This window comes from Trichosurus vulpecula, chromosome 2 (assembly GCF_011100635.1).
Source record: "Trichosurus vulpecula isolate mTriVul1 chromosome 2, mTriVul1.pri, whole genome shotgun sequence".
Lineage (NCBI taxonomy): Eukaryota > Metazoa > Chordata > Mammalia > Diprotodontia > Phalangeridae > Trichosurus > Trichosurus vulpecula.
Window position 1 is genome coordinate 420,257,839 of NC_050574.1, and position 14,569 is coordinate 420,272,407.

Here is a 14,569-nt window from a genome sequence, read left to right on the forward strand (position 1 = left end):
ATCGAAGGGCTTGGAATAAGATATTCCGGAGGTCAATGGAGCTAGGATTAAAACCAAGAATCACCTACCCAGAAAAACTGAGTATCATGCTCCAAAGCAAAATATGGATTTTCAATGAAATAGAGGACTTTCAAGCTTTCTCAGTGAAAAGACCAGAACTGAATAGAAAATTTGACTTTCAAACACAAGAATCAAGAGAAGCAAGAAAAAGAACAAGAAAAAGAAATTGCAAGGGACTTACTAAAGGTGAACTGTTTTGTTGACACTCCTACGTGGAAAGATGACAAGTATGATACATGAGACCTCAGTATTAGGGTAGCTGAAGGGAATATGCATACATATATATTTATGTATATACATGGGTGAATGTGTATGTATGTATATATCTATGTGTATGTGTGTATATATATGTGTGTATATATATATATATGTGTGTGTGTGTATATACATATATATATATATACATATATATATATATACATATATATGAAGAGAGAGAAAGAGAGAGAGGACACAGGGTGAGTTGAAGATTTGAAGATGAAGGTAAGATATCTAAAAGAAATAAAATCAAATTAAGGGATGAGAGAGGAACATACTTAGAGAGGGAGATAAGGAGAGATAGAATGGGGTGGATTATCTCGCATAAAGGTGGTAAGAGGAAGCAGTTCTGTGGGAGGAGGGGAGAGGGCAGGTGAGGGGGGAATGAGTGAACATTGCTCTCATCAGATTTGGCCTAAGGAGGGAATACCATACATACCCAATTGGGAATTTTACCCCACAGGAAAGAAGAGGGAAGAAGATAAAACAAATGGGGATATGATGGAGGGGAGGGCTTATGGGGGTGGAGGTAGTCAAAAACAAACACTTTTGAAAGGGGACAGGGTCAAGGGAGAAAATTTAATAAAGGGGGATGGGTTGGGAAGGAGCAAAATATAGTTAGTCTTTCACAACATGAGTATTGTGGAAGGGTTATACATAATGATACGAATGTGGCCTATGTTGAATTGCTTGACTTCTTAGGGAGGGTAGGTGGGAAGGGAAGAGGGGAGAGAATTTGGAACTCAAAGTTTTAAAAACAGATGTTCAAAAACAAAAAAAAAATGTTTTTACATGCAACTAGAAAATGAGATACACAGGCAATGGGGCGTAGAAATTTATCTTGCTCTACAAGAAGGGAAGGGAAAAGGGAATGGGGGAGGGAGTGGGGTGACAGAGCGGAGGGCTGACTGGGGAACAGGGCAACCAGAATATACGCCATCTTGGGGTAGAAATGGGGAGAAAATTTGTAATTCAAAGACTTGTGAAAATCAACGCTGAAAACTAAATATGTTAAATAAATTAAAAAAAAAAGAATATATGTATTGGTGTCATGTCCTAAATAGACTACGATTTTCCATAAAGTCATCAGATACTCCAGTGCTCTCACTATCATTAGGTCCATTTTATATTCTGAGGTACATGAATAAGCCATGAGTGTGAAATTGTCAAAGACTGCAGCAACCAAAAAAAAAGGCAGCATATGTGTATTGTACTTTCAGGTAACTTGTTCAATAATTCATGAATCAATAATCTGTTGCTTTTTACATCCCTCAGTCTTATTGGTAGACCTTTCAAGTTCTCAGTTAATATATTGTTTTTTGTATTTATAGATTTTTTTTTAAAATCTAGAAGTTGTGGACGCTTTGCATGATGTTGTTTGGTTGTTGTCCTTCATTCTCAAAGAAAACCAAAATGACATCACTATGTCGGGGTCAAAGATGTCCAATTGTGGCTGATCAGACCAATATGAGCTCAGAAGGCTCTACCACAGGTCAGGCACAAACAGTCCATATGAACATTTGGAGTGTAGATGTCTCTGAATTTGTGCATCTCTCGTTTCTTTTGAGCTACTGCAATTCTGCTTTGCCCATAGAGTACAGAACCTTCTTTAATGCGGGTATACCATGCTGTGAGGTCCTGTGCCAATGTCTCCCATGACTCACAATCAGTTCCAAAGTTCTTCAGAGACCTTGAGAGTGTCCTTGTGTCATTTCTTCTGACCTCCATGTGAGTACTTGCCTTGTTCTCCGTAAAATAGTCTTTTAGGCAAACACAAATTTGGCATTTGAAAAACATGGCCAGCCCATTGGAGTGGTGCCCTCTGCAGCAGAGTTTGAATGTTTGGCCATTCAGCTTGAGAAAAGACCTTAGTGTCTAGTACCTTGCCTTGCCAGGTGATCTTCAGAATCTTCCTAAAACAATTAAAATAGAAGTAAATATGTAAGTGGCCCATATTTGGAGGGATCACTGCTGTTATCATCATCAGGAAAAGTGGAAACATGATTTCGTCTGAGAGGAAAAGTGCTTTATGAAGCATGGGAACCAAAGGCTCAGCTAGAAAAGTTTAACAACTGGCTGTCCAAAATGCACAACATCCTTTTAAGCTTAATCTAGATTATTAATGTATTCTCCATCACTTTCTTAAGACTACACAATGAAAAAGCAATAAATCAAGCCTTTATTTGTAGCATTCACCTATTTCTATGTTATAAATGCTTACACTGAAAATTTAACAATCAGCTCTTACTGCTCAGATGAACTGATTCCAACATACCTCTGATTTCAGCCTCTGATTTGAACCCCATCACTTTCCAGTTTTATAGAGATGCCAGAGTTTCAGTCATGTCCCTTCACCTTACCACTTTGTGATTAATTACATCAACAGTATATAAGCTTCTTATTGAAACAACTTGTGTTTTTATTGAGATGGCCAGAAATTTTCTACATCTTCCCCAGGAGTTCTCTCTTGCACCTGATTTCTCATCTTCCCAAGCCTCTTGCATTGGTAATTAAGGTGGGACTTTTTTTTAATGTTTTACAATGTTAAATTAATCAAGTGTCTTTGATTGAGTCTTGCTAGGTGCAAAGCTCCAGGCACACCCCCTTTTGCTAATTAAGTGTAAAGCCCCAAGCTCATACCCTCTTTCTGATTAGGTATGAATCCTTTGAGCCCTGAAAAGAGTATAAAAGCTAAGAGGTTAACATTCTGTCTGGGACTCTCACTCCTGGAGGATTGTTGATTGGAGACTCTGGGTGAGCTGTTGTTAAGAGCTCCCCAGTCCATGAACCCAGATGTTGATGCTTTCCTGGTAACCGTGAATTGTGATTTGGTCTGTTTATATTGTGTATGTTTGTAATTTGTTTGTCTTTGTTCTGAAGTTCGGGTTGCTTACTTTTCCTCCTGAACTAAGTGAGTTATATTTGTATGTTGGATTGAAGTAAGATTGTTAACCCCTTAATGTTACTTTACTTAGTAAAGCAGATCAAAGAGCCTGTGCAGGCAGCATTCTTGTTGATGGGCTTGTGTTGGTCTTTCACTCCCACAACAACTGCTATCAGAATTGTTGCTACATCTCTGTAACAAAATTTTTGATTCACATTGAATTATTGATTTTGTTCTTTGTGCTACTTTCTCTGTATAATTTTAACTTTTTGACTTTTGCTTCCAATTGAAAATTAATGGAATCAAGACCATCCAATATACTTTTGTTCACCAGATTCCTGTTGGTATATTTCTTTTTTGATGTTTTTGGTTGGAAAATATGGCAATCATGTTTTTCTACTGCATACAGCTAGGAGCTAGAAACTGATGTAATCTTCTAGGGCTTCTCTCAGATCTTCTATACTTCTCTTAAATCACATCTGACATAGTAGTGTTTGATGCCTGTCCTTTGGAATATTGCTTGAGAGCTCCTAAGCTTCTTACCATGGTAAACTATTGTGTCCTACAATGTTTTTACACTTTCAGTCAAATGCTGTGGGAGAATGCATTTATTTGTGATGGATATAGCAAATATCAGCTTTTTTTTTAGTTACTCATGTTATCAAATTCACAAAGGACTTTCTGGAATTCCAATTAAATATGTCCATCTCCTTGTGAAATTTGTTTGTGCTATCAGATTGACTTTGTCATCCTTTTCATCATAAAGTACAATTTCTGGAGATTTCATTGAATGAAGATTTTCAGTGATCTGAGGTTCGTCAGTTTTTCCTTCTTCAGATTTTACTGGTTCCTCAACTTCATCTCTCACTTTGTCTAATCTAGGGTCAGTGATGAAGTTTTCTATCTATGATTGCTCTACACAGGTTGGAAATACATTATTATGTGAGTTGGAGCTGAGCACCACTCCAGTATCTTTCCCCCAAATAGGGTCTCAAAATCAGACACATCTGGAGCAACAACAAGAAGCACTTAATAAATACTTGATTGATTGATTTCTATGGCTTATGAATTTATCACTAAGTGGCCAGCCAATAGAGGACTCTCTCTGTACTTAATTGGACTAGACCAGAGAAAGCAAATCCAGTCTGTTGTTGAGATGATACTAGAAGCTTTTCCAGTTTGTAGAACATCCCAGGGTGTGTCCTCTACTGACAAACAGTTTTCAAGAACCTTGGAGGTTACCTCTACACCACAATGAGATTAGAGGAGCACTTGTTAAATACACTATCAGGGTCTTCCTTTTTCAGATACAGACTGAGCCAGGCACCCTGGAATGTTTTGGTTCTTTGATTTTGATATGTTATGTCGTACGTATAAATCTTTTATTAAAAGGCTACATAGTTTTAAGCGCTATATGTATTTGCATATAGCATATACAGTGTATATACACACAAATGCACATATATATGCTTTATATGTGTGTGTGTGTGTGTGTGTGTGTGTATAAACACACATTTGTTGTCGTTCAGTTGTTTCAGTCGTGTCTAACTCTTTGTGACTCCATTTGGGGCTTTCTTGGCAGAGATACTGGAGTGGTCTGCCATTTGCTTCTCCAGCTCATCTTACAGATAAGGAAACTAAAGCAAACAGGGTTAAATGACTTGCCCAGGGTCACACAGCTAATAAGTGTCTAAGGCTAGATTTGAACTTACAAAAATGAGTCTTGCTGACTCAAAGCCTGGAGTTCTTTCTATATATACACACATATATGTGTGTATGCATATGACCTCTACGACATGATGTGGGATTTTTTTTGCCTTTTGTTTTCATTGAAAGTTTGTTATTGTTGTTGTTTTCTTTTTATGCTCTCTAATTTCATGCCTTTTACTTTAGCTTCGGCCTTTGATGAGAAGTTACCTGGGGGTAATTTTTTTTGATTAAATAAGTTGAAGTTAGAATAGATGTATAAACTATTTCTACTACTATTGGCCTGCTCTCCCAAAGATATAGAGACAGAATGTGTCACAGTGACTTTATGTAACATCTTTCTTCCTAAGACCACTAAGAATTTCAAATATATTTTCTATTCTTTTGGTTTTTTCATTTGAAGATACTTCTACCTCACATGCTTGGGGAGTGTTCTGTCATCTCAGAGAAAAAGGCTGTCATCTTTCTTTCTTTAGCCCCATTATTCTTAGTTGTTTGCTAGCAAAGGCTGCAGGGCTTCTTCTTATATTTACATATTTTAAATAACGTGGCTGTAATTCATCATGTCATTTAATATTACTTCCTACATATTTGGGTCATTTTGCCTTTCCTTATAAGGCACTCAATTTTTTTAAAATTTGATTTGTTTGTGGATTTGTTTTGAGACTAGAAGTTCCTACCTCACCCAGGCAGGAAGGGCCTGACCCTACTGCTAATCCACCCAGGAGCTTCGACTTGTTCCATTTTTTGACCTGGGCTGATTCATCCCACCTCTGGCAGCCTTGTGCCCCCCAAATCCCAGGGATCACCATCTTGGTAACAAAGAGTCGAAAGATTGAGATGATAGAAGTAGCCAAAGCAGTACAAAGAATAAAATCAAGAATTCAATGTTAGTCAAAAACTATATTACAAAGGTTTGAGAAGCAGAGAAATCAGAAGTGAGAGAGAACCCATGAAGGAAGTCCAATTTGCTTTAGTTCCTGCAGCTCAAAACGGCCAAACTCAAGTGATCCACCTCCACTAGTGGCAGTCTGATAAGGATGTGCCACCGTGCCTGGCCCTTAATATTTGTTTTTTACTGTTATTGCCATTTTCAGTTTGTTTGCTTGTGTGTTTGTTTTTTAACAGTGAATGTCTCAAATGTATACTCTTCTTGGTCTGCATTAGAAAAGGTAACAAATCTGGAGTAAAATGTCCTGAATTCAAATTCTGACTCTAGTATCTGTGTGACCTTGGGAAAGTCACTTGATCTTTTGTGTCAGTTTCTTCATCTATAAAATCTAGACTCAAAGACCATTAAAGTTCACTCTAATTCCTATGAATCTCTGAGTCATTAGAACAGGATTTCTAAATGAAAAAAAGAATATATTTAAAATACATCCCAGAAAAAAAATATCAGCAGGCTAGCTCTAAGTTCTCCTTCTTGATTCACCAAAGACTTGCTACATTACCCCAAAGCTTTAAATATTCTAAGGATTATTTTCCAAACTAATAAAGTGAAAGAAAACTTGCCTACTAACTACCTTGGCAGGGGGAGAATCCCTTAAGATCACCAAGTGCTCACAATCATGTAACCTACATCTTGGAGATTATAGAGTGATATCTGTGCATGGCTGGCCCCTGGCCCAAACTATCCGATTAGTCCTATGGCCTTCCCAATGGATACTGACAGTGCAGCAGTCCAATCCATTGTGTAGTAATCACCTTCAACCACAAACCCAACTGAAAGCTTGGTGAACTTCAAGGTCAAACTTGGGTTTCTTATGGATGGGCAAACTTACTCAGGATGGGTTAGATGACAATTTAATGAGCCTCACTTTGCCATGGTCAGCATTAGAGCCATTAAACTTATAGATAAGATAGAATTGGGACAAAGTACCACCTGAAAGCTCCCTAGAATTATTGCAGGTCACTTTGGCTGACACAATTCAAGAGATAAAAAATGGATGGGGGTGGGAGTAGGGGGCAGGAGGGGGATGGTCAGGGAATTCTTTTTTAAGCTTTGACCTTGGAAAGCACAGCACTTCCTCCTAGCTCACCTCTCCTCCATATTGAGTCATATAAACCAGAAGCATTCAGTGAACCATTTAGGGTAAAAGGATCCCTTTACAACAACATGAAGCATCTCGGGGTAGCAACCATGTACAGGTGTCCAGATTATAGGTGTACAGCATAATTTCAGAGTCTAGCTTTGCTCAGATTTGATTAAGTTTTTTTATTTCCTTGCTACTTTTAGCCTCATTTTATTTCCAGCCTCATTTCTACCCTTTGACCTACATACACACACACACACACACACACACACACACACACACACACACACACACAAACACACACCCACCAGACTTCTTCCTTCCTCTTTCTCAGTCCCTGGGTCTTGAGAAAACAAAGACCTTTTGTGATTGGACCCATACTCAACCACTAGACTACGACTGAAACTATTGTCCCTAAGCAGGTTTCTGACCTGGCTGCTCTATTCCTCCTTACTTCCCTGATCAGAATCCCTTGTTAATTACAGCTGTTTTTAAATTTTCCACATAAGCCAAATAGTTTATATTTGTTTTCTTCAACTTTTTTAATTTTCTAAGACTCCATTTCCCTTTGTTCCCTCTTTGTCTTTCTTTCATCTTTTTTGTCTCAACTTTTTGTCAACAGTTATCTCTTCCTTCTAAACTCTATTGCTTTTCCTCTCTCTGAGGCCAAATTACCTATTCCACTAATACTCTACTGCTCAGCCACTTTCCATCTAGTCCTTAAATTGCATTCACAAAGCCAATACTGAAACAGAAAGATAGAAAACAGATGAATTTTTTTTGTCTCCAGTAAAACTGCATATAGCTGTGATACACACATAACTAGGGGCAATGGGTTTTCATCACAGACACGGAATATGAAAATTGAGTGTTTCTTGTTCTCCTGACAAGTCTTCATTAAAAGGTATTTTTAGATAAATTACTTAATCTCTCTGGTCTTCATTTTTCTCATCTGGAAACTCAAAGAGTTGAATCACATGGCTTCCAAGGTCCTTCCCCTAATCTTAGCTCCCTCTCTACTGGAAAATTGTACTTAAAACCACCATATTCTTTATCTATTGGGCCAAATTTGCCCATGTTTTGTTCATTCCAGGCCTTAATAGCACTTCTAAAACATCTTCAGTCAAGCCACTACATCAGCAAAACCCTTCTTCCCCCTTCCTGCTCAGTTCTGCGTGTTGTCTTCCTTCATCAGAACGTAAAGGTCTTCGGTAGCCATTTAAAAGTTTGCCTCTCACTTCCTCTCTGCCCTCCTCCAAAATGTGTCCTCCAAAAAACTGATGGATATATGTAAATGCCCCTTCTTGGGAAGTAGGGAAGGGAAGAAACAAGCAGCTATCCAAAGCTCCCTTCCTGCTACCTTCAAAGCAAAAATCATAGCCTCTTTTGGAAAGGAATGGACCATGTCTCAGGTCAGATTGCTATCACCACCATACATGAGCCAAGCCATTTAAAAAATATATTTATGCAGCTACTACACATATATAAATATATGGCATATACACATGTTGTTGTTGAATTGTGTCTGACTCTTTGTGACCCCATTTGGGGTTTTCTTGGCAAAGATATTGGAGTGTTTTGCTATTTCCTTATCCATATGTATACATATACACACATATAAATACATTATATATGTTTTGTATACATATGTATTTGAATAACTATTTCATACTACTAAAATTTATACACTTACATAAAATTTTATATTACTAAAATTTATATAAAATTATATTTACTAAAATTTATTTTACATACATGTATTACATAGGTATATGTGTGTATACATACATATATACACATATATTTATCTCACATGTATTTTGCAAAGAAATAATTCATTCTCTCCTCCAGATATGGACTGAAGACCATGTCTCTGCAGTTGAGATATCTCCTTCTGCCTAACCTGTATTAAAAATTTTCTTCAGTTCATCAATGCAATTGCCTCTATTCTTTTCACCTGGGGATTTTAATAGACTGAAAAGTCAACAGGAATTAGGAATTTGATGTGGTAGCCAGACAAACAAACAAACTACAGTGATCTCAGGGTACATTAAGAAAAGCTTAACTTCTAGGAATAAAAATAGGTAACTTCACTCTACTCCAACATAGTCAGATCTGTGGTCACAGATATCTGTTTATTCAGTTCCGGTGCCATAGTTTAGGACAGGCATAGATGGGCTGTAAATTTTCCTTCCATTCTTCTTTCCTTCCTTGCTCTTTCTCTCCTCTGTCCATCTCTCTGTGTGTCCCTCCTTTCCTTACAAAGTCCCACAGATGGTGCTCACCCTACAGCCAACGCCCTAGGGACCCTGGAAGTAGCCCGACGATTTGGTGTCAACATCAGTGTCAACTGCAATGTGAACTGTAGTCACAAGGACAATACTTCCCAACCATGGGAAACACTAAGTTTGGAAATGGCTGGTATGGCTGGAATCAAGTGCACAAAATAGAGTAATATTAAATGTCTTTGGAAAGATAGATTAGAACCAGGTTTTGAAGAACTTTGAATGACAGGCTGAGAAATTTGCATTTTATCCTAAAGGCAACGGGGAGCCATGGAAAATTCCTTTCAGAGGAGTAACATGCTCAGACTATGCCTCAGGATTAGTTTAGCAATTGGTAAAAGATGGATTGGCAAGGGGAGACAGCGTTAGTTGTTGTTTTTCGGTCATGTCTGACTCTTTGTGACCCCATTTAAGGTCTTCTTGGCAAAGACACTGGAGTGGTTTGCCACGTCCTTCTCCAGCTCATTTTCCAGATGAGGAACTGGGGCAAACAGGGTTAAGGGACTTGCCCAGGGTCACGCAGCTAGTGAGTGTCTGAGGCCAGATTTGAACTCAGAGAGATGAGTCTTCCTGACTTAAGGCCTGGTACCCTATTCAGCGTGCCACCTAGCTGCCCCATACAGTGTTAATGGGGAGATAAATTAGAAAGCTATTAGAATAGGTCAGGGATGAGATGATGACAGCCTGGAGGGGAGTAATGATCATACAAGTGGAAAGTACAGATAGAAAAGAAATTGTAGAGGTAGAAATTTTTTTAAAGCTTCAGAACTAATTTGGGAGAAAACGTGGTAGTATTAGTAAGAATACTAGAAATGGATCAATACTTGAGTTAAGTCTTAGCTTTACTGTCTTCTGGCTATATGTTTTCTGGCAACTCAGTACATATTACTATATATGTGTATGTATGTATATATATGTGTGTATATATATTCTGATATCTATAGATATATCTATAATAGCTATATCTATATGTATATATATATATGTGTATGTGTGTGTCTGTATGTGTAAATATGAAGAGGCAGATTATATGACTTCTCATGTCCCATCCAGTCCTAATATTTTGTAAGTCCACAATTGGAAATTGGAGTTTGGCAGAGGCAAATGTCAAGGACAACTGAGATTACAAACCTAGGTGACTGAATGGGTAGGGGTGCCCCATTGAAATAGGAAAGTTTAGAGAATGGATAAGGTTAGAAAAAAGTTCTATTTTTAATTTGTTGAATTTTAGATGTTTTTAAATATACATAATTTTCAATTGATGGAACAAAACAAGCATTTCCATAACACAGTGCAATAAAAAAGATGGTCGTACATGAAACTGCAAATCTACCACGTACAACTTGCTATTCCCACCAAATATACAACAAAGTTATCATGTAAATTTCTTTTTTCTTTTTTCTTCCCTTCCCATGCTCCCACCCTAGAGACAGCTAACATTGGACATGAATAGGTATATGTAAAATTATTTCATACATACTTCTATTTATCAGTTCTCTCTCCAGACACAGATAGCATCTTTCTTAATAAGTACTTTATTTTTAATTTGTGTATTTAAAATAACCAAAACAGCTTAGGTGCTCAAAGGTGTTCTTAAAACAATATTGCTCTTACTATATATAATGTTCTCTTGGTTCTTCTCACTTCACTCTTCAGCTAGTGGAACATCCAGAAGGTGATGAGGGACATTTCTTCTGGAGAACAGTTAGGGTTGAGTTGGGTAATCCCATGAGTAGAGATGGTAAGTGAACCAATGAGAGTTGGGGAAAGTTAAGAGACAGAAGACGAAAGAGTATAGGAAAGAATCCTGGCCAAAATACACAGGAAAGGAGTAGAAGGTGGATGCTAATTCAGCAAATAAGATTGAGGAACAGGGAGATGACAGGCGAGAAGAAAACAGAAGAGAGCCATGTAATAGAAGCCAAGAGAGTTTACAGAAGAAAGGAGTTGTTGATATTGTTGAGGTCCTTTCTGAAAAATTGACACCCAGAACTGAACAAAGCACTTCAGATGTGATCTAAGAGATCATAGTAGGGCTATTATTTCCATTGTTTGAGACAGTAGCCTTCTGCTAAGGTATACTAAGATTGAATTGCCCTTTTGGGGGGAGGGTGGGAGACAGCCATATCCCACTGTTGGCTCATATTAAAATAGTACTCCACCAAGTTAAGACTTTTCTAGCTAAGTCTTCTCCATGCTTTGCTGCCTATTCTCCAATCTCCATTTACAAAAGTAACTTGGGCTCTCACTCCTGCTGTCCCCATTCTCTGATTGGTTAACATAACCTTATCTTTTCCAGTCTCAAGAAGCTTACTACTCTCACCCAAAAAAATTTCAGTACTAGTTCTGAGAACAACAATCAATTCAACACTACCATTACTGGAAAGGACACGTTAATCACTTGCCCCGTGGTTTCCATCACCATTCTCTCTGATTTTCCTGTCCCAAACATTCCTCCCTAGCCAGCATTCCCACATTTTTGTTGTTTTCCCCTTTAAGACTGTAAGCCCCACGAGGGCAGGACATGTCTTGTTTGCTCGTGTTTGTATCCCCAGTGCTTAGCACAGTACCTAACACTCAGTAAACATTTAATAATTTCTATTCATTATATATTTCCCATTTTGTGTGATTGAATTTTTGAATCCAAGTATAGGACTTAACCCTATTTTTATATTTACCCCTATCAAATGTCATGGTATTAGATTTGGCCAATTTTATGAAGGATACAAAGTTACTATCAGGTCATGTATCTGCATTCATTGTGTAGGAAAGGAATGTTATATAAAATAATATTATTAATGTACCTCCCAGCAACATCCAGGTTGGTAGCAGCTAGATGGAAAAGGGTGGGAAATGAATAGAAAACAAGAATTAGACTCCTGCTATTCTTTAGACAATTTTCATTCAGTTCTTTCATTTCTGAGAAGCTGTAAATCTCTCCATATTGCTCCTTCTGAATTCTCCATCAACCACCTTTTATATATCTTTTCATTTCACTAACTGCACTGGATGACAATCAATCACTACCATTTTCTCTAGGGGTGAGACTAGTGGGAAGTGTCAAGTGATCAGTCTCCATGCCCTCTGACATAAACCTACCTTGGTTTATCTATTTATGTCAGGGATATCCCACCATCCCCTACTCCCATAGGTTTAGAATATTTAATTTTTCCTCTTCATCTGCCTATATCTTCATGCCTATTCCATTCCTTCAACCCCTTTCACTATGGGGAAATGTGCTCATTTAATAAAACCTCTACAGTACTCTAGTTTAATAGAATTCTTTTCAGAAAAGAACATGAAATCTTTGGAAGTCATCGGCTTTAGGCTGATAAATAATGTACAAAACTTTAATGCAATTTTTTCTATTAATCTGTAGCAAAGCATGAAATTTAATATCTTCAGCATAACCGACCTATGAAGCCAGTCTGCCCTGACCGTGATTTTCATGGAGGCCATATAACAAGACATATGGCTCTAAGACTCACTACTACACATGAAAGATTTTACATTAATTTGTGAAATATTTGACTTAATGATGTTTCATTAAGAAACCTTAATGAATTTACAATGCTCAATTCACCACCCATCAATTAAGCACCTACCCTATGCAGAACACTGTTCTAGACACTGGGTAAGATACAAATGACATAGCCTATATCCTCATGGAGATAACAGTATAATGGGGGGGGAATGATATATACAAAACAGTTTCATGCAAAATAACATAAAAATTACACAGAGATATAGAATCCAAATGCTGCCTGAGACCATGGGAGGGGGAAAGGTCATTACCAACTGAAGAGATAGATAAAGAAAGGTTGAATAGAAAAAGTGGCATGTAAATTGGCCTTGAAAAGACAAGTAGGAGTTTTAACAGGCAGAGAGGTAGAGGAGAATGGCATTTTAGGTACAAAGAGCAGTGTGACCAATGGTAGGGTAGGAGAAAGGTTCAGGGCATAAATAGAGAATGCCAAGGGCTTCAATTTGCAGTATGTGAAAAAAGAAGTCTGAGATAAGACTGGAAAAGTAAGGGAGCATCACATTATAAAAGACCTTGAATCTTGGGTAATTTTTCTGGAACAAGGTATGAAATCAAATGTTTTTGGTTTGACTAACCTATGAAAGTCTTCACTTTCATAGACGGATGCAATGAGGCTCCAATGGATTTTCCCCATTACCTTGTTAAGGGAATATGACCTATTAAAGGAATATGACATATACACACAAAAACTGTATAGCAAAATAACATAACATGGGCATACGAGATGTAGAAACCAAATACTACATGAAAGTCAGCACAAGGAAGAGGTCTTGTGGAAAATCTTTTGATGGAGAATTGCCAATTTTTAATTACAGGCATTTCAAAACTTGATATCATTTTATTATTCCCATAGACATCCCCTTCTCTTCATTCACTTGATCACCCACTTAGGACAAGCCCTAATCAACTCTTGCCCAGACTATTGCTATAACCTCTCAGTAGGTTTTCCTGCTTCAAGTCTCCTCCTGCTCCAGCCAAGCCTCTGCCCAGCTTTCAGACTGATATTTCTAAAGCACAGGTCTAACTGTGCTAAACAACAACAACGATAAATAACTAAATTTTATATAGCTCTTGCAATGTCCAGACACTGTGCTAAGCACTTTACAATTATTATCTCATCTGATCTTCACAACCTTAAAGGTAGGTGCTACTAATATCCCTATTTTACAGATGAGGAAACTGAGGCCAAAAAAAAAGATTAAGTGACTTGCCCAGGGTCACAGAGCTAGTAAGGGTCTGAGATTGGATCTGAACTCAGGTCTTCATGACTTCCTGCTTGGAGCTCTATCCACAGTGCCACCTAGCTGAACAAGGTATTCTCACATTCAATAAACTCCACTCTCTCCCTATTGTCTTCAGAAATATATCCCAAGAAACAAAATCCCATTGTTTGTCATTTAAAACCCTTAACAATCAGGCTCTAACCTACCATCCCAGCCTTACTATGAGTTTCTTTCCTTCAGCTTGTGCCACCTAGTCAGCCTACTCTTCTTTCTGTATATTACACATAGCATGTTCCCCATGCCTGAAATGAACCTTTTCCTTCTCCCACTTCTGAGAATCCCTAGTTTCCTTCAAAGCTCAGCTCAAGATGCCTCGTACAAGAGACATTTTCTGATCCCCTCAGCAGCTAGTACCTCCCACATCAAATTATCTTGCATTAATTTAGTATGTATATATCTTACTTAGATCAGTGCCTTAATACATACACACATATGTGTGTATAATACACATATACATGCATTCTCTATATATTTTTTCTGAATAACTATATATATATATGATATATTAGCATTTT